Genomic DNA, 22266 nt, shown 5'->3' with positions numbered 1-22266 from the left:
AATATATAAAATATTTATATAATTTAATGGGTCAATTTCTTAAACTACCCTTATGGTTTAGCTAATTAACTAAGTGTACACTTACTGTTTGAAAATTGACTAACGCTACCCTTATTGTTTTTGACAATTGACTAATACTTCCCTTACTATTCACACTTGTTAATAGAAAGACAAACAAGACTATTTTATTCTTTATTCTTCTTCAAATTTTCAAAATAAACAGGGAAAAGGGGAAAGAAATGTTGGTTCATCAAACACTGTAGGAGCTCCTGGAAGTAGAAAGAATGGCCCTAACAATCTTAAAAGCATATATGAAAATAACCTTCTGACTATTATAGCATAACTTAATGGGAAAATCTCAAATCCATCCAAGGGACTCCATGCTCCTTCTTCCTCTTCTTATTTTTCTTTTTCTTTCTTCCCTGCTGCACCACCACCACTACATCTAAAATGATTGACAGCCCATTGCATTCATTGCCCCCGGCATCAGAAAGGTCAAACTATTTGAGGGAGCTCATGTTTCGGTCTCCCAAAGCAAATCATAGGCGCTCGAACCAGTGGTGGTAGAGGGCAAACCGACATGGGAAAATGTGATTAGCCTGCGAAAGCTCGGACAACAGGAGAGGCATCAAAGATTTTTTATCTCTAAGATTGAAACCCCAACCTGAAGCAAGTTCAGTTGTCGAAGGGCAACCGGAGAAGCTCTCAAGCGGATTGTGCTCATGAGAGGTGGAAATAGAGCAGTTCCCGTATGCGACCCCCTCTTGTCACCTTTGCTCTCTCTCTCTCTCCCTCTCTCTCTCTCTCTCTCTCTCTCTCTCTCTCTCTCTCTCTCTCTCTTTCTATCTATCTATCTATCTATCTATCTATCTCTCACACACACACACATTCTTCTTCCCTTTCATTCTCTCCCCTGTTTCATCACCCCTTCTCCGTTCGAATACCAAACTAATTCACCGTCTTCTCCCTTCGTTCTCTAAAGTCCGCCTCCACTTCTACGATTTGATCAGAAATTAGAATGTTGAACTATAGTAATAGGCTATTAGCCACCTAGTCCGAGATGTATGACTGGGTTCAAGAGTTCGAATTTTAATCAAAATGTTGAACTGTGGTAAGTTCTCTAGGAAAGCTGATTTTTATAGCTCAATGGGAGTCGCGACAAAGGAGGGGGTAATATTGGGTTTTAAAAGAATTTTAAACACCACGTGGTCTCACGTGTATATAGGTTTTGATGAAATAATAATGAATGCTAACGATAAGGGAAGTATTAGTCAATTGTCAGAAAAAGTAGGGGTAGCATCAATCAATTTTCAAATAGTACTAAACCATAAGGGTAGTTTAAGAAATTTACCCTAATTTAATTATATATATATATATATATATATATTTAAATATTTTATATATTATATATAAGAATTAAACAATTTGTCAAATTCAGATATTCATTGAATCGAATAAGGTTATACTCAAATTCGAATCCAATTAACTATTTCATATGAATAGGATATCCGAATTTGATTCAATTATGACGAATCTCGAATTTGAAATCAGATTTTCGAATACCGTCAACACCCCTAGATGGATCTTTGATCAGAGGTGTAAATTGATAGATTTAGTTTGGGTTAATTGTTTATCAATTAACGATATTACCCAAAATGGAATCTCACTTTTTTTACGGTCAAATGAGGAGTTTGTCATGAAATTTTATGTGCCATGGTCTTTTTTTGGTTTTGTTAGCACAATAGTGAGGTTTGATTGGTCAAATGAAGCTATGATGATGGAGGCGATAACTTCTAATCTATAAGATTTGCTGAAATAGGATCTAAACTTGATGGTGGGTCAAATGAACCAGTTTTAAGCTGAAATTTGGTGGGTGGGCACAAATTAAGTTGATGAATCAAGTGGATGGTTCTGATATGAGAAAGAAATGGCCGATCTTGGTAATTGTTCAAGGCCATCAAAATGCGACATTGGTGTTTTAATAGTTGGTTATCATAGATTTGTAGTGGAATTCACTAATTGATTGCATCCTAGTGATCTCGAGACAATGGATCATTGGACCAAGGGCATTAGAAAGGAATATGGTGTGATGAACGATGAATGTGTAACTAATTTATAGTTTCCTAAGTTTGTAGGCCATATTTGATTGGATATCGATGTTGATTTCGAGGTTTTCATTTATCTTGTGAATTGTTTCAAAAGATGGATTTTTGACTTTGTAAAGTCATAATCTGATATTGTTGTGATTCCAAGATTTGGAGTTTAAAATGAGGGTACAAAGAAGTAGGGTGAAGGAACCGAGCAAAAGTTGAGTGCCAACAATTGCCCCTCTTTGTTGGAGGTATCAAGCTGTCGAACAATAAAGAAAAAGAAGTACACAAAAATTTTGTAAGGGACAACATGTTAAATGTGTAAATTTTGCTATTGAAATTGATGTAGTGCAAAGCCTTTGCTTGGAAAGTGTAGTACCATTCCAAGCCCTGAAAGGCAATTGCAACTCAAACAAACTAATAAAGAACACAACGGATTTGCCAGAGGGCAACTCACACAAGGTGTGTGTGTGTGAAAGAGAGAGAGAGAGAAGAGGTTAGTTGTTGTAGCGGTGATGATGAAACATGGGAGAGAGGAAGAGAATGAAGGGGAAGGAGAGAGAGAGAGAAGAGGTTAGTTGTTGTAGCAGTGATGATGAAACAGGGGAGAGAGGAAGAGAACAAAGGGGAATGAGAGAGAGAGAGAGTCAGAGGTGGAGGGGGCTATCATTGCCGCTGGTTAAGGACCAAGTCAGCTTGGTTTGTTGCTGCTGAAATGAAGAAGATGATGAAAAAGAAGAATGGAGAGGGGGATGGACGAAGGGTAAAATTGAGTTTTTGAAAAATTATATGTTATGTGTGTATGAGTTTTAATAGAATATTAACATATGCTAACGATAAAAGTAGAACTAATCAATTATCAAAAACAGTAGGGGAAGCATTAGATAATAGTCAAACAGTAAGGGTATGCTTATTCAATTAGCTAAACCATAAGGGTAGTTTAAGAAATTTACCCTTGATTAAATAATTCAATTTTGACCCCGGGCTTGGGCCTTAGGCCCAGTTATTAGGATTGGGCCATGGTTGAGTTGAAACTTAGCTTGACCCGCCTAACTAGCATCCCTAAGCCAACCACTAACCCCCAGTTACATGAGATTGAAGGTTATATGCTTATATCCTTCATATCCCATGATGGAATGATGGAAAGGACCATGCCCGAGGTCTAGCTTGGTCAGAATTTTAACTATGGCAATGTTTAAAGCTTAGACCCTTTTGCACTGTTTTTGTTTATTATACCCCCCCACCCCCCCCAAAAAAAAAAAAAGAATTATGTTAATATTGGAATCGGAATTTTCTCCTTACAAAGCGCACCTTACACTGACCTCACAGTCCATCACACGTTGCACTGGGAACATCTCCCTATGAATAACTACATAGAGTACGGGAGATGTTCCCGGTGTGCGGCTGAGACACATTGTGAGGTTGGTGTGAGAAGTGCTGTGTGAGGAGCATATTTGGACTCTGTTGAACTTTGCCTCTATGGACTAATACTATACACTAAGCAAACCTAAAAGGTGAAAACGTGACATTAAAACATATTTAAGGGAAATTATTAATAGGAAAACAACTAGGAGTGAGCATGGGACGGGTAAGTTTGGTTTCAAGGCAAAACCTATAACGTACTCTATAGGGACTAGTTCCAAATTGTTGGAACGATAACCTACCCTATCAATAGCAGTTCCAAGGTCGATTCTAAGGTATATTCATGGAACATGTTCTTAATAAAAACAATAATAATATTACAATTATAAAATGTTTGGACTTGATTTTCAATAATGATAATATATAATTTAAAACTTATGGGTATAATTTAAATTCTATAAATATTACTTTTACATTATTTATGCAAATCTTTGATATATTACCTAAATACATTTTACACTATAAATTCTCGATCTATGTCTATGTTGTATATATTATACCAAAAAATGTCCATGTTGCGTAATGGAAGAGTAAGGCCAAGAGCACTCTCAATGGCAACGGTGTCCCCATGGGTAGGGATGTGGAAACATCTTGTAGGTAGCAGATTTGAGCTTGGCCAAGAGTCCTCTCACCTCAATGCTCACATGAACCTCTTCATTTCCCACACATGCATTTATTTGTTTTTAAATTAAATTATTAAAAATGCAAGAAGTCCAAATAAAAACTCTAAGTCTTAAATGTTTCTAATAGAATTCATCATTATTCTCCCTACCCTATTAAGTTCTTCATTTTCCCTAAATCACTCAACCCCTTTTGATGGATCTAGATCTGGATATGCTCCTCACTCCAACCTTTCAAAACATATGGCTGAGTGTATTGTGAGGTTGGTGCAATAAGTGTTCTGGGAGGAGCAAATCTGAATTCTCTTTTGGTTCTCCCTAACAAAGTAGATATATAAATTATAGGGAAAATTCCTGATTAGTACCCTGTACGTAGGGCCTAGTGCCACTTTGGTCCATGAACTTTAAAATGCAACAAATAAGTACCTGAACTTTCAAAATGTACCAATTTAGTGCCTATTGTGAATGAGTCATTAATCAGCCGTTAAGTGGCATTTAGAAAGATACAAATGCCCTTTCGATTGCCATCTAATTTTCTTTATCGACCATCCAAACATTGACAAAAATTTGAACAACCCCAAATCTTTTCCTCTTCAATTTAAGAAAATTGGGGGTCATCAAAATGCCCACCAAGACATGACTCAAACTTTCTTGAATAGAAGAGGCAAGGATTTAAGACTTTTCATTTTTTTTGTCAATGTTTAGGTGGTTGATAAAGAAAATTAGATGACACTATAAAGGACATTTGTATCTTTTCAAATGCCACTTAACGATTAGTTAATGACCGATTAACTGTAGGTACTAAATTGTCACGTTTTAAAGTTCGGGGACCAAAGTGGCACTTTGCCCAGCTTACAGGGTACTAATCGGGAATTTCCCTAAATTATATGAACTAAGGGTCCGCTTGATTCACAGTCAGAATTAGAATCGAATTTGAAATAAAAATCTCTTGGAATTGGAACTGGAATGAGCTATCTCCATAGTCTTTTTGGTTTAAGCAGAGATCAAATTGGGAACTGGAATTAGCTAGAATGGGATTTCATCCCCAAGGGAAGGGAAGGGAATGACCATCTATACTACTATAAAAAGCATGAATAGCTCTCCATGGTTTATGGAACTTTTTAGAATACCCCCTCGTTTTGAATATGGCAATTCCCATTGTGAGAGCACAAATTGTAATTTGGGTATTACATTTTAGTGCATTTTATTCCCTTGTCAAGTTACATATTTAAGGCATTAACTCTTATTTAATCCTATATTTAAGGTGTTTTTATGGGATGTTATCTAAAACTCGCCATGACTTTTTTGTATTTCTCTTAAACTCATCCTAACATTTTAAAACCCTAGAGAGCCCCTTGTCAATGAGTTTTATTGTCCAAAACTCACATACTTTTAAGATTTCCATTAAATAACCTTTAATGATCATTAATATAAGTTGTGCACACAAGCATTTAAGTATTTTACTTGACCAAATTACCCCTAAATGATTAATCAACTTTATTAAATATTTTGATAACAACATTACCCTTGACTATTGTGGGCTTGGGCCTAGGTTAGGGGTAATTTTGCTATAAGAATTATTTTATAAGCTTGATTGGCCATTAAGGGGTAGTTTGTTAATGTAAATTACTCAAAAAGTTATGTTTTAGACAATAAAACCTACTTACAAATGGGGATACTTGGAGATTTTGAAAAGTCATGGTGAGTTTAAGACAAATGCATACAAGTCATGGTGAATTTTAGATAATATCCATATTTTAATCTATCATCATTAAATTTCACTAATTAAATATATTAACACTGATGTTAATAACATAAACACTACATTTTTAAAATCAACTAAAAGCTAAACCAGTTTTTCCCTATTCTTATCTATCATCATTAATTTTCACTATTAAATCTATTAACACTAATATTAATAATATAAACCCTACCGGCTTTTCTAAGTGGCAAGTAAGTAGTTCTATCATTTGGTTCAAATAGATGAACCCATGATGCTATAATTAAATACTAAAAATTTAAAATTTGATAAAAATACATAAATAGAAAAAAAAATAAAATTTTAGGCATAGCTGTGATATTATATATTTCTCATATCAAACAAAAAAGGTATGATAAATAAAATATATCTATATTAATGATGGAAATGGGATACCCAATTTAAAATCAATTCATAAGTGAAACCATTTTTCTCACTGAGTTGTGGGTCAATGGTTCAACTATTCGGATCATTGGATCAACCCGTGATGCCATAGTTAAATATTGTTTTTTAAATAGAAAAATATAAAAAATATATAAAAATACATAAAATAGAAAATTTTGGACATATATCTAATATTATATATTAATTCATATTGAAATCAATAAGTGTGATAAACAATACTTATTTTTACTAATGTTGTAATAAAATGCAAAACTTAAATCCAAATGGGTCAATTCATGTTGTTATAATTGAATAATAAAAGTTAAAAAATATTAATAAAAAAAGTTGGACATATCTAATATTATATAGCCATCATATTAAAGAAAATAAGTGTGATAAATAATAATTAATTTTATTGGTTGTGGAAATGGAACACAAATTTAAAAATTGTCTCAAAAAAAGAAAAATTTTCCCATTCAAAGAATGGTTTAGGATTTCAATAGTCTAGGCTGACCAATGATGTCATGGTTAAATAATAAAAATTAAAAATAGATAAACAATATTAAAATCCATAGCAAAAGCCAAAAACAAAGTGTATAGAAAAAATGATACAACCTTGATATTATACATTCATCATATTATACAAAAAATAAGTGTCATAATTAAATAATAAAAATTTAAAATTAGATAGAAATATAAAAGATTATAAAAGAAATTAAAAAAAAAATCTAGACACATCTCTGATATCATCATCATCATCCAAATAGAGAATTTCAGATAGATACCTTATATTTTGGGCGTAGACACTTAAGTGCTCGAACTTTCAGGAGCAACAACCAAATACCTTGAACTTTTGGAAATATACAACCAAGTTCAACTGTTAGCATTCCATCTGTTATCTTGGGCAAGTGGTATGCACACTTCCAAAACTTAAACCCCCCAAAACACCATTCTCATCAACCTCCCATCAAACTTCCATTATTTTTATTCCTCATTGCTACATGTCCAATACTAGCAATAATCTTCTTGGCACCATTGGCTGATCTTGATAACATTAGGTTTGAAGGTGGTTAGGAAGAAGGCAGTCCGTTGAAGATCCCACCACTCACATTCCTTCCTCCTTTCATTTTCCCTAACCTCATAATCTCCTCATCCTCAACGCTTGCAATTACCAAATCAAAAGCTGAAATTTTGGATCAAAACTGCATGGGTCACACTAAGAAATTTTAATGCTTTAAGCCCAAGTAGACATTGGATTTGATGCTGTGAACTCTTATGAAAATGTTTTAGGTAGTTAAAGTTGATTCAACTGAAAATGAAACTACAATAATTTGAAGAAAGCTTACATAGAAAGTGGTGATACTCGCTACAGAGGCCTCTTGATTAAAATCTTGTGCCTTGTCACAAGAAATTTGCAAGAGAGAGAGAGAGAGAGATTGTCTAGTATAAACAACAGAAAAATGCAAATAGTCCAGTTTTTTACTACCACATGTTTGATACTTGTGTAGTTTTACACGTAAAGCACATGACACCGAGTTTGCCTTCCATCCTAACTAGGAAAGTTCACTTATTGGTTGTAGAGACCTTGTAAATGAGACACATGATACACATACTAAGGTTCTCAATGCATAAGTTTTAAGAGTTGAGGACCAATTAATAAACCTGTGAACCACCATTGATAAACTTAATGTGATCATTTTTGTTTTCTTTCAAGACTTTAAAATCCTTTTGAGTGGATGTATTTACATCAAACCATTGGGGCTTGGGATAATTTCAATCTCATAGCATATAACATGTTATTTGTTTTGGATTCATTCCCTTTAATCAACCAATAAAAGTCCTTGTAATTTATTTTATTTTTGTTCAAAAGTTGTGGCATTAATCTTAAATATATTAGGAAATAATGGGCAATTTACCACCTACCATGATGTTAGTTAACTATGCTAGACTTGTGTGTATATTTTCCAAAATCCATGGTAATTGGTTGTCACACTTGAAAGTTTAAGCCCTTAAGTGCTACCTCCAAAATAGAGGGTACTTATTGTAATTTACCATTATCTAAAATTTCCACGTGCATTGCATGTGCACATTTACTAGTTCCCTTTAAATATGGAAATGCTATCCTACTAAGATTGTAAATGGGGTTTTGATTCCCCCAACCAAATAGTTGGAATTGAAATGACCAATTTCAATTTTGACTCCAAACCCCTATTCCTGTGACCCAAACAGGCGGGGCCTAACTTAGCTTAATGAACAACATAAAATTAATTATATGGGGAAAAATACCATCCTGTTTATGCTTTCTACTGATGTCATAAGTTCAAACCTAAATTAGCCAACATAAGATTAATTATGTTCAGTTAGACTATTCTCTATTCCTTTTATCTTTTGATGTATCTGGGTAAGGTTCTAGGTCCCCCTCCTAAGTTTCTTTTATATCTTAATAAATTTTCGGTGGCCCCCATCCACTGGGAATAAACTTAGAGGGAAAAAAATACATAAAAGTGTGGATGAAGAGTGAGTTTTTTTTACTAAAATTACTCTATTTATTTGTTTGGGAAATGATATAAAAGTCTTTTTTTTTACAACTTTTATAGCTACTAAAATGCCCATGTTTATGTATTTAGTCCATCTCTAATCGTAAGGGTTGAAAATGTAACTTCAATTATTACTTCCCACCTCATTAATCTCTTCTCATTAAGTCTTATACTCATGGTATTAACTCTTATTTTTCTCTTATTAAATCCTATATTTAAGTTATTTTTTACTAAGAAATGTTAATAATTAATTCTATGTCAATATTTTTAACAATATAAATTCATGTTTTAAAACTAACTAAAAAGCATAGTCACTCTTTATCTAAGTGGTGGCTAAGCAATTCAACCATCCAAAACAAATTGATCGACCTATGAAGTCATAGTTAGGTAATAAAAATTTTAAATTATAAATAAATATAAAAAAATACAAAAATATAGTAAAAATACACATTTATGATATTTCTATTAATCAAATTAAAAAAAACAAGTTTAATAAGCAATAATATTTTTATTGACAATGAAAATGAAATACATAATTTAGAATTTACCAAAAATAAAATTGTTTTATTCTTGGGAAAAGATCAATAGTTCAACACTTCAACTTTTGGTTCAAAAATGTTAATATTTAATGTCATAAATAAATAATAAAAATTAATAAAATATAAAAAACATATTTTTTTTTTGCAAAAAAACATTTAGGCACATGCATAATATCATATAATTATCATATTAAACAAAAAATAAGTGTGGCATATAAAAATTATTTTTACAAAAAAATACAAAAAAAATGAATACATCTATAACTCAATATTTACACTACTATTAAAAATCTGAATAAGATTGTGAAACTTTATTTTGACTAGAATACTCAATTTTTTTTTATTTAGTCCACATTTAATTTTGAGGTTTAAATTGTAAATTGAACTACTACTTTTTACCTCATTCAATTCCCTCTATTTAAATCTTACATTTTTTTATAAACAAAAAAAGATACATAAAAAGATAAAACACTATAGAAAGAAAATCTAGCCAAGCAAGTAGCCCCGCCAATGATATTTGAAACTTCACAATTTGATCCCATTATCACATATTTGGATGAGGTGTTTATGTAATCAGATTTGGATCTTGCAATCTACATCCAATTAAAAACAAAAAACAAAAACAAAAAACAAAAATATATATTTACAAAACAATTAGATATATTATTACTATCATTATCATCATATAAAATTGACGCACATACATGCTTATCAATGAAATACATATTTATTTATTTATTTTCATAAACCTATAAAGTGGGTAGCTCATCCCCCGCCCTTTAAACCCCCAACCCCAATGACAGCGGGATTTGATCGAGGTCTCTACTCGCAATAGTCATATACTAGTCGGGACCCGTGCAATGCACAAGCTTTGTTGAAAGAAATTAAGGTAAAAAGAGCTAGAAGTGCAACTTAGATGGGCCCAGCCTGAGCCTAACCCAGTTTAACTAGAGATTTTGCCCATGTTGGGCTTGACTTTGTAAACTTCAAGTTGGGCTTTGGGCCAAAAAACTCGAACCTAACAGGTTGGGCTTGGGTAGCCTAAGCCCAACCTAACCTAATCAATCTGAGCATGCCCAACATTTTATGATATTTACATCTACATATTATCAAATTATTATACATGAAAATTAGGCTACAAAGCTCAACACACCCAAGCCCAAGACTAATCCGAGATGTGTTGGGTTAAGCTTAGGTTGGTAAAATTGGGCTTGACCTTGAGTTGGGCCAAGCCTAAGCTCAAGGTTTGAGACTTAGGATCAATCCAAGCCTAACCCACTCGAGTTGTACTCCAAGAAGGAGCATTGTGAAATTCCTAATTGTATTAGTTTTTAATTTTTTATTAGACTATTTTAAGTTTTACTATTTTTTTATTTAATGTTGATTTTTGCTATTTTTAAATGGCTTAGGGGATTTAAAAATAATAATAATTAAGTTTCAAATGCTTTTGTTAGTTTTTTAAATTTTATAGTAGTAAAATTCAATAATATTAAACAATAATTTTTAGTATTATTAAAATGAATTTTCAAACTGGTGTGATGCGCGAGCTTTGTTCAAAGAAACTGAAGCAAAAGGAGATAAAGGTGCAAGTTGGGTGGGCCTAACCAGAGCCCAACCCTAATTAGTCAATAATTAATAATTTTTAGTGGATTTATTTGCAACAATTAGTTAATAATTAATAATTAGTTAGTTTATTAGTCAATGATTAATAATCAACCGGTTTAATTGAAGCATATATAAAGCAACATCACTTAAGTTGCATGGGTTGGGATTGAATTGGATATGAGAAAACCAATCATACCTAATTAGGGGTGGCAATTTTCCCCATTTCCCCAATCCCTGTGGTGATCCGCCCTGAATGGGGTGGGATGGGGATGATTTCCCTCACAGGGATGGGGATGGGGAATTTTTCATCCTCATTGGAGAGGATGGGGTGGGGGCCGGGAGAGCACTCTCCACCCCATGGGATCCTCATTAATATATTTGTATATCTTTATGAATGTGTTTATTTATGTATATGTATACATACATCTATATATTAATATTTTTTAAATATGGTTAAATATGTTTGAATCTTTTTTAATAGGATAATACATTTTAATTTAATTTTTTAAAATAAAATAATAAAAATAAAAATAAAATGATTGACATTATAAAAAATCATGGGGAATGGGGATCCCCGTGGGGATGGGGATAACCTTATCCTTGTTAGCGGGAACAGGGATGGGGACGAGGATGGGGAGAGGCTGCCCGTCCCTATCCCACCCCGCCTGTTACCATTGAAAAAAAAATGAAAAACCGAACCGACTGAAATCAAACTGAAAAATCGATTAACTAAACCAATTGGTTTGGTTTTGGTTAACTATTTAAAAAAATGGGCGATTAATCGAACTAATCGATATATATATATTGAAAAACAAACTAAAAAAGTTTGATTTTCAGCTTTTCTCTTTGAAAATCGAACCTGTCACTGCTGCCGGTCTAGACTGTCTACCTATCTAGCCTTTACAGACTACTCAAACTGGTTTTCACTTTTCAGGCTTGTGCTTGAATCAAAGAACATTTGGCGGCGACCACCATTGGCGACCACAACTATCCTGCCTAAATCAAATTTGTTGGAGCGCAATCCGGCTGGTCTTAGCTGTCAACGAACTCGCCTTTGGGCTGGAGCGTCGGGGAGACTGAAACGGGAAAGATGGGAGAACTCCGGGGGGAACCCGGTGGGATAGCTCCGAAGCTCAAGTCAGTAATCTCTCAAAGGCTAAGTGTAGACCAGAAAGCGCAAAGTTCACATACCTTGTTTGTTGGGTGCAGGGGGCTTTTATAATCACTTCGCGCACTTGCTCCGAGGCCCTTGTCAGGTCGAGTATAATTACCCTTGCGTCTGTCAATTCGGTCGTCGTACTTTCTGTTGGGACGGAACTGTCACTGCCTAACCGTCTCTCCAACTGGAGATGGCGGTGGCAAGTGGCCGTTTAGAGTGCGGTCGTCAGGCATCAGATCCCAAGTCAGTCAGGTGCGGCGTCCTCGGGTAAAGACTTCCTCAGTATCAGGCATAGTACGGTTTGTTTGGTTTTGGTGCCCTGAAGGTGATGTGGTGGAGTGGTGAGCGAGGCGAAGTCTTGAGTTCGGAGGTATATATAGGGCAGGTCAGTTCGACGAGGTGCATCCCGAACTGTTACAAGGCAGGCCAGTTCGGCGAGGTGCATCCCCTTGGTGCTTGCGCCTTAGGCTTGCTTTTGTGCCGAGCTGTTGCTTTTGCCAAATGTCGCATAACTGTGAGGTCGGGCCAAATCTTCCTTCATCAATTGCCCCCCACTCCTCGCGCCAAGGGTCTTGCCCTGGTGCGGGGAGTTTTGCAAGGTGGTAGGTGGATTTGTCCCGTTCTTCGAATCTTGACTGCGCGAGTTGCTTTTGCCAAGGTTCTTCGGTTCTGAGAAGGCGGGAAACATGCATACAACTCATAAATGTTGACAATCGTGACAGCGCGCGTTTAAATTTCAAAAATTCGTGCCGCTGGGATGTGATAGTGGGTCATTTAAATTAGAAAAAAGCGTGCCATTGCCGTTCTGAAGGGACATGCACTAGCGGTTTATGTCAGTTGCAGGGAGACGTGCGGCGTGGTCAGTTTCAGAAAGACGTGCGCCAGCATGACATCGGTTTCAAAAGACGTGCGCCAATCATGTCTCGACCTCAGGGGACGTGCGGTTAGCACGAATGTGGGCCGTCGGATCGTCTTTGATCTGCACGGTCGTTTATTGGTTACTGTAGCTATAAATAGTGGGGGACTACAGTCGATTTGTCACTTCTACGGTTTGCCTATTGAGCTCGCGTCCAAATTTTCAGCTCGCGTCCAAGTTTTTCAGCTCGTGTCCAAGTTTTTTCAACTCGCGTCTAGGCTGGTTACTTAGCCTCCAAGGTTTTTTGGCTTGTTCCCGTCTCCGAAGACTTCAAAACTTTCTTCCGGTGAGTACCTTTTTGAATCCACCTATTTTCCTCGATGTCTAGCTTTGATAGCTCAGACGACTCTTCAAGTAGGACTGATGTAGGTTTTACAAGCCGAGTCGTATCCCCCGACTGCCTTAGTGATCCTGAGGTGGAACTTGAGGATGACTATGAACCTGTAGGCCGAGCCGCTTCGGGCAGTTTGGCGTCTACCTCTTGCCGAGGTCGGATGTTAGATAGGTTTGGTCCCTCAACCATGACGCCCGAGGGGCTCCAATCTATACTCATGTCTTACAATCTGCTTGGGGGTATACATATTTCATTCCCTCGGGTAGTTTTCCTTGGGAACACGGTCCTAACGAGATCGTGGTTTTTCGAGAGCAGCTCGCCGTGGGGCTGCGGCTGCCTTTCCACCCCCTTTTAGTCGAAGTCATAAACCACTTTGGCGTTACCATTGGCCAGCTTCACCCGAACTCTATTTCGAACCTAGTGGGGACAGTCTCCCTTTTCTGTGAGCAGAATTTTCCTTTAGACTTGGAGATACTCTTCCATCTTGATGCTTAAGAGACAAGCGAATTCTCTTCCTAGGGAAAGACGGGCGTATTACCTTTCTCCTCGCCCGGGCTTTAAACTTCTACACGATCTTCCTAATAAGGTCCCGGCATGGAAGCGGGACTACTTCGGCGTGCGAAGTGTGCAAGGATGACCCTTTCAGACCGGGTGGGGTGAGACTGCTCCTAATTCTGGTGTCACTCTCGACAAAGGGACGGTGAAGGGCCTCCGGCAATGGGCACGACAAGGTTTAACGTGTCATGAGTACTTGACGGAGGCCAAGCTTATTTCGGTCGGCCTGAGTTCGGGTAGGTTTCTAGTTCTACGATTTCTTGCTTGCTTTTTTCCTGCATTTTTTCTGATGCCGAACTCGTTTCTAAAGTTGTGATGGATGCGGAGAGAACTCGTGGGGGGCGCCTGTTCCAGGGCATGAAGAGGAGGAAGCGGGTCGCCAAGCGAACTCGTACCGAGCTGCCCCTGGATGAGGAGCCTCAAGTTCCAGGCTACATGCCAGAGGATCTGCCGAGGGAGCCCAAGGTGACTCCGTCGATGTATGAAACTACCGGGGCACCTTACACTGAGACCAGTCATACGGATGCTCCTGCTCACTCTGGGTCCACTCATACGCGAGCTAGGCCCTCGGGCTCGGGAGGTCAAGGGGAGTTCAGGAGCGTGTTGACGCCGAACTATGCTCTTCAGAAGAGTAGGGAGGCTACTTTCCCCGAGGAGATCGTGGCGTGGACCGATCTTCCTTTGAATCAGGTTGCCTGCCGCGCCGTAACACACGCTATGGTGGTAAGTCAGATTTCGTCTGCCTTCATTTTCTATCGCTTTTGCTGTTGTTGCTCACTTGCTTCTTTTGGTAGGTGAATTCTTCAATTCACACCTTAGCAGCCCAAGTGAAGAGGAGCTCGCGATAGGCACGAGCTGCTGAGGCTGCCGCCCATGCTGCTAAAGAGGCTTTCCATGCCGCCGGAGTAAATACCCGAGCCGCTGAGGCAGCCGCTTATGCTGCCGAAGAAGCTGCTCGCGTCGCCATGGCCAGGCAGGCAATGTCTCAGCGTGATGCCGAGGCCATGGGGGTAGTCATCAAACACATGGCGGATTTGAAGTTGGACTTGCAGCATCAAGTCGAATATTTTCAGGAGGACATCAGGGAGAAAACGCAGATTTTTTCCCAAGGCATTGAAGACGCCAAGAAGAAGGCTGTTGAAGACCATATTGCCTCTCCGCGTTTTGACAATCTGATGGTGGATTATTACAGAAGGGGGTTCAAGCTGAGTCGGTGGATGATCCGGAACACGTACCCTGACCTCGATATTAGTGCCATATCCACTTTGCGTATAACTCAGGAGATGGACAATGTTGCCGATGGCGAGCCGAATTCTGAAGGAGAGGTAGGGCCTTCGGGTGTTGTTGAAGTGCCTTCTGATGGCGAAGAAGTAGCTCCGGGCATGTGAAGAGGTTTTTTTTTTGAAGTGTCTTCTGATGGCCAATGTACTCTTGTTTCTTGCAATGGAATAGATAATCTTTTTGCCAAAGTGTTCCTTTTCCTGAACTGATTCTTTGTTGAACTGATAATAAGCCACTGTTTCTTGTCTGGGTTATTATACTTTCGCGACCTATTTTGCCGCTAAGGCTTTTGAATCGAACTGATTTTTTGCCGAGCTGATAATATGCCCGACTTTTCTTTGCTTGTTTACGCTGAGGTTCCACTTGGCTCTGCATCGTGGCCCATAGGACCTTATAGCAATTTCGTCCACTTCGCTTGGCGGTTTATAGGTAGTATCGCCTGAAATTCACGATGTTCCACACTCGAGGTACTTGTTTGCCTTCTAAGGTTTCGAGCTCATATACCCCCCCGAGCGCTCTCTTTACTTTGTAGGGCCCTTCCCAGTTTGGTTCAAGTTTGCCCACGCCGGGTTCGGGCACCATAATCTTACGAAGGACCAGGTCACCGACTCGAAAGCTTTGTTGCTTTACTCTGGCATTGTAGTAGCGAGCTACCTGCTGCTAGTAGGCCGCTGTCCGGATGTGCACGAGGTCCCTTACCTCGTCAAGTAGGTCAAGGTTGGTACGTAACTCCTCTCCATTTGTTCGATCGTCGTATGTTTCTAGTCGCAATGTTGGTACTTCGATTTCCATCGGGATCACTGCTTCAATGCCATAGGTGAGGTTGAAGGGGGTTTCTCCCGTGGTGGTTTTTTCTGTAGTTCGGTGAGCCCATAAGACACTTGGTAGCTCTTCGGCCCACTATCCCTTAGCTCGATCTAGACGTGCTTTCAGTCCGTGTAGGATAGCTCTGTTCATTACTTCCGTCTGACCATTTGCCTGCAGGTGCGCGACTGATGTGAAGTTTTGCCGAATCCCCATGTCCTGACACCATTCTTGGAACTTGATATTCTCGAACTGCTTGCCGTTGTTGGAAATTAGTGCCAAGGTAACCCGAAACGACATACTATGTTCTTCCAAAAGAAGTTATGTATGTTCCGTGCCGTAACAGTTGCCAGAGGTTCGGCTTCTATCCACTTCGTGAAGTAATCTACTACAACAACTAGGAATTTTCTTCCACCTGTTGCTGGCGGGAATGGCCCTAGGAGGTCGATGCCCCATTGTGCAAAGGGCCACGGGCTGGCGAGGTATTTGAGGTCGGAAGCAGGCTGATGGTAAATATTGGCATGCTTCTGACACTTGTCGCATTTTCTGACGAGCTCGACAACTTCTGCCCTCATCGTTGGCCAGTAATATCCTCGTCGAAGTGCTTTTTGGGCGAGTGCTCTGCCCCCCAAGTGCCCGTCGCACAGGCCTTCATGAGTGTCGTGGAGTACGAACTCGGCTTCGGAAGGTCGCAGGCAATGCAAGTAGGGGAGCGTGTAGGACCGTCGGTATCAAGAAGCTCGCGAGTGGGTCGATCCAGTTCGACTCTACTTCGAGGATGGGAGCGACCTCCTCTGCCCCCAGAGAATACTAGGCCGAGGTAAATCCTCTATATACACGGTTCTCATGTTGTTGTGACTTGTGCTGGCTAACCGGGACAGAGCGTCGGCCTCAATGTTCTTTGACCTCGGGATTTTCCTGATGAAGTGTGACTGAAAGTTGAGTAGGACCTCTTTTACTTTCGCCAAATATGCGATCATGGAGAGCTTGCGTGCTTCATACTCGCTCGTAACTTGGATGACCACGAGCTGGGAATCGCTACAGATGACTAAGTGCTTTGCCTTTAACTTTTGCGCTAGGTTCAGCCCGACTATCAGTGCTTCGTACTCTGCCTCTTTGTTCGATGCTGCGAACTCGAAGCGTAGTGCGTATTCTAATTTTGTGCCGCCCGAGCCGCATAAGACTATTCCAGCCTCGCTGCCTTGCTTGTTCGAGGAACCATCCACATGAAGGATCCAGGGCTCCTCATCCTAGTTCGTGTTTCGCCTGACTATGAGAGATGCTACACTGGCTGCTACTTCACGGGGTTCAGACTCTATTGGCTCAAGAGCTCCGGGTTTGCCTGAACTGGGGACCTCGGGCTCAACCTATAGGACTTTGTGGCTGAAAGTGCACTCGGCAATAAAATCTGCCAAAGCTTGGGCCTTAATTGTAGTTCGTGGTTTGTACTGGAGACTGTACTCGTTGAGTTCAATGGCCCACTTCGTCAGCCTACCGGAGACCTCGGGCTTCAGCAAGACTTGTCTTAGGGGTTTGTCAGTTAAGACAACGACGGTGTGAGCTTGGAAGTACGGGCGGAGTTTCCGAGTTGATATCACCAGTGCGTAGGCAATTTTTTCTATTTGCGGGTACCTTGTTTCTGCTCCCTGCAAAATTTTACTAACATAATAGACAGACCGATGGACCCGATCTACGTGTTTTACTAATACCGAACTGACCACTTCGTCGCTCACCGAGAGGTACAGTTCTAAGACCTCGCCCTCCTCAGGTCTGGCTAAGGTTGGTACGGTGGCGAGGTAAGTTTTTAGCTCGTCGAACGCGAGCTGGCAATCTCGGGTCCATTCGAACCCTTTGCCTTTGATTGCCTTGAAGAAAGGTAGGCAACGATCTACCGACTTGGACATGAAGCGGCTCAGAGCGGCTATGCGGCCATTTAGCCTTTGAACTTCTTTTACTTTCCGAGGTGGTCTCATATCAAGGATGGCCTTTATTTTGTCCGGGTTGGCCTCGATACCGCGCCGGTTGACTATGTATCCTAGAAACTTACCTGATTTGACACCAAAAACACACTTGTTTGGGTTTAGTCTCATGTTATATTGACGCAGGATTTGGAAGACAGAATCCAAGTCTTTTATTAATTCTTGCGAAAACTATGTTTTGACGATCATGTCGTCTACATAACATTCGATTTTCGTGCCAATTAAAGGCCGGAAAAGTTTATTTACAAGTCTCTGAAAGGTCGCACCAGCATTCTTTAGCTCAAAGGGCATGACCTTGTAACAGTACAGGCCGAACTCGGTAATGAAGCTGGTTTTTTCTTGGTCGGACTGGTCCATCTTGATTTGGTTGTAGCCTGAGTAGGCGTCCAGGAAGCTTAGCAGCTCGTGCCACGAGGTCGCACCCACCACGCGGTCAATTCGGGGTAGGGGAAACAGTCTTTTGGGCAAGCTCAGTTCAGGTCGGTGTAGTCGACGCACATGCGCCACTTGCCGTTGGCTTTTTTCACCAGCACTGGGTTGGCTACCTAGCTTGGGTAATGAACTTCCCTTATGAAGTCTGCTGCGAGGAGCTTTTCGACTTCTTTGTCGACCGCCCTCCAACGCTCCGGGGATAAGTTGCGTTTCTTCTGCCTAATGGGTCTGACTATAGGGTCAGTGTTAAGCTTGTGAGTTATAAGGCCAAGGTCAATACCGGGCATATCTGCCGCGGACCATGCAAAAATATCTAAATTTTGGAGTAAGAAACTCACCAGTTCAGTTTGCAAAGGCTCGTTGATGGAGCACCAATCTGTAGTGTTCACGCAGGATCTGTAGCCGAGGCCGGGACTGCGACTGTTTCCTTAGTGGGCGAAGCTCGTTCCTTGCCCTGCTCCACAGGTCGCTCTAGTTCGAGATCGTCGACTGCCTTGGTTTTTCCCTTTAGGGTGGCAACATATCACTTGCGGGACTCAAGTTGGTTGCCCTGCGCTACCCCCACACCGAAGTCCGTGGGGAACTTCATTGCCAGGTAATAGGTGGAGACCACCGCACGCAGAATATGCGTACTTGGTCGCCCTATTATGGCGTTGTATGGGGAGGGGGTCGCGACCACCAGGAAATCGTGGTTGAGTCTTACTGCGCACGGCCATGTGTCGATTTCCACAGGTATTGTTATTTTTCCCAAGGGCCTGACTTCCTCTCCGCTGAAGCCTACCAGAGGAGTGTGAGCGGGTTTCAAATCGCTTTTTTGCAACTGCAATTGGTCGAACGCCAATTTGAATAGGATGTCCGCCGAACTGCTTGAGTCCACCAATACGCGTCGGACTTCGAAGTCGCTGATCCTTTGCTTTATGACGAGCACGTCGTCGTGGGGGTAGTGAACACCTCGCGCGTCTTCTATAAAAAAGATCGGTTCTTCCTTCTTCGATCTCTTGGGAGGGTTCTGCTCCTCTCGGGCTGCTTTGCGAACTGACATCCTTGCTGCCGCCAAAGTGCATCCTGCCACCACCGAACCGCCCACTATCACGTGGATGGTACCCCAGACTGGCCTTTTTGGGGGAGGTCGCTACAAGGGTTTGGCCGGTCTGTTGCTCGGCTCGGGGACATCCTTCTCATGTTCCCCTTGCCGACCTGCTTTATTACTATTGTCATAATGTACAAAATTTCTTAAGTACCCGCGACGGATGAGTCCTTCTATCTCGTCGCGGAGATTATTACATTGCTCGGTGCTATGACCGTGATCTTTATGAAAACTACAATATAAATTTTTGTTCCTCTCGTTGGGGTTGCTCTTCAGGTGAGGTGGACACTTTACGTAAGGGGCGTCCTTGATCGTCATCAGGATCTCGGTCTGCCTTGCGTTCAATGGCGTGTAATCCGTCCGAACTGCTAAGGGAGCTCGGGACGGCTGGCTTGGCTTTGCCTCTCGGTTCTAGCCTCTTCTGTCGCTGGGGTTGGAGGGCTCGCCTTCTCTTTTCTTTTTTCAACCCCGCCTTCGTTTCTCTGGTTTATCTCTTCCTCTGTTCTCATAAACTTGTCTGCGAGCTTGAGGAAGTCGGCCACGGTTGTTGGCTGGCTGGCCACCATGTGCCACTTGAACTCTTTGTGCGTCACCCCTCTTTTGGCCGCGGTGAGCTGTACCGCGGGGTCTAACCGAGGGATTTGCAAACATGCCTCATTGAACCGTTTGATGTAGCTCCGGATGGGTTCTCCCTCTCTTTGGATTACCTCGAAGATACTTTCCTCGGTTCTGGGACACCTTTTATTGGTAACAAAGTGCGCAGTGAAGATCTGCATGAACTAGGGCCAGCTTCTTATTGACCCGGAAGTTAGGTTCCGGTACCAGGTGCGGACCACCCCTCTGAAGGTGGTGGTGAAGGCCATGCACATGCATGACTCGCTTGCCCTAGCGAGGTGCATTTGCGACTGAAATGCGTCGACGTGGTCGTTGGGGTCAAATGACCCATCATACTTGTCCAAAGAAGGGAGTTTGAAATCTCTAAGCAAGGGGACTGTCAAAAGTTCTGCTGAAAGGGGGGAAGGAACTGAGAGAATGGGGACGGTTTTTACCTCACCCGAGCTCATTTGTTCCTTGCCTCTAAGCTCGGGTAGCACGCGGGTAGCAGTTCGGCGACTTTGTCGGCGCCTTCTTTGAGTGGGCCTGGTGCTGGCACTGCTTGCCTCCGTGTTTTCGAGCTCGATGGGCTCGGAATGATGGCCTGTTGCTAAGGCGCTGAAGCGGTTCTCCACGAGTGGGAACTCGGGCTTGGAGGGCCGAGGTGACTTTGTTGGCGAGGTTCTTGACCTATCTGCGGGCTGCGAGGTGGGGGTGATCTTTCTTTGCTTTCGGCCCGGGGATGAGGCCTAACTATTAGGGGGGTTCTGTGGTCGGGAAGCCTCTCCTTGGTGAGGTCGTCCACTTTGAGGGGAGGCCTTGACCGGCTTTGAAACGGGGTGCTGGGGTGAAAGCAGTGGTTGGTTCAAGGGTAGATGAGGGAACTGTTGTTGATAATGGTGTTGGGAGAGGTGGTGCAACACCTGGTGTTGCTGGAGTTGGTGCATTTGGGCCTACATTGCCCGCATGCATTGCATGAGGTCATCTAGCTGGTTTTGGTGGGCTGCTAGTGGGACAGCAGTTGGTTCCGCGAAGTTCGTTTCGATGGGGGGTGGAAGGGGAATGTTCAACGAGGGAGTGTTTAGAGGTGCCACCGCCTGTAGCACATTCAGACTTGGGATCCCATCCACTGAAAGGGGGATGGTGAATTGCCCAATGCACACCGCCGGAACATGAAGTTGTTCTCCGGTAGTGGCTATTTTCGGTTCCACGTCCAGCACTGCTGGAGGAGGCCATTTCGGTGTTGGAGTGGGTGTTGGAGTTTTTGAAAGAAGGGTAGGTAAAAGAGATTTAGAGGGAGGATTTTGGAAGCTCTCCCACAGACGGCGCCAATTGATGGAGCGCAATCCGGCCGATCTTAGCTATCAACAAACTCACCTCTGGGCTGGAGTGTCGGGGAGCCTGAAACGGGAAAGATGGGAGAACTTCGGGGGGAACCCGGTGGGATAGCTCCGAAGCTCAAGTCAGTAATCTCTCAAAGGCTAAGTGTAGACCAGATAGTGCAAAGTTCACATACCTTGTTTGTTGGGGGCAGGGGGGTTTTATAATCACTTCGCGCACTTGGTCCGAGGCCCTTGTTAGGTCGGGTATAATTACCCTTGCGTCTTTCAATTCGCCCGTCGTTCTTTCTGTTGGGACGGAACTGTCACTGCCTAACCGTCTCTCCAATTGGAGATGGCGGTGGCAGGTGGCCGTTTAGAGTGCGGCCGTCAGGCGTAAGATCCCAAGTCAGTCAGGTGCGGCGTCCTCGGGTAAAGACTTCCTCAGTGTCAGGCATAGTACGGTTTGTTTGGTTTTGGTGCCCTGAAGGTGATGTGGTGGAGTGGTGAGCGAGGCGAAGTCTTGAGTTCGAAGGTATGTATAGGGCATGTCAGTTCGGCGAGGTGCATCCCGAACTGTTACAAGGCAGGCCGGTTCGGCGAGGTGCATCCCGAGCTGTTACAAGGCAGGCCAGTTCGGATTACTTTCTGGTTTGGGGCAAAGGTGAGTTCGGGCCCCTAGTAGGGAGTTCGAACCGCTGGTTTCTCCCCTTGGTGCTTACGCCTTAGGCTTGCTTTTGTGCCGAGTTGTTGCTTTTTCCACGTGTCGCATAACTGTGAGGTCGGGCCAAATCTTCCTTCATCAAAATTCAAGCACAAGACTGCTCAGACTGGCAGTCCAGTGAACATT

This window comes from Nelumbo lutea, chromosome 2 (genome assembly GCF_056320005.1).
Source record: "Nelumbo lutea isolate HS-2025 chromosome 2, American lotus-T2T, whole genome shotgun sequence".
Taxonomy (NCBI): domain Eukaryota; kingdom Viridiplantae; phylum Streptophyta; class Magnoliopsida; order Proteales; family Nelumbonaceae; genus Nelumbo; species Nelumbo lutea.
Note: the sequence above shows the minus strand (reverse complement) of the source record.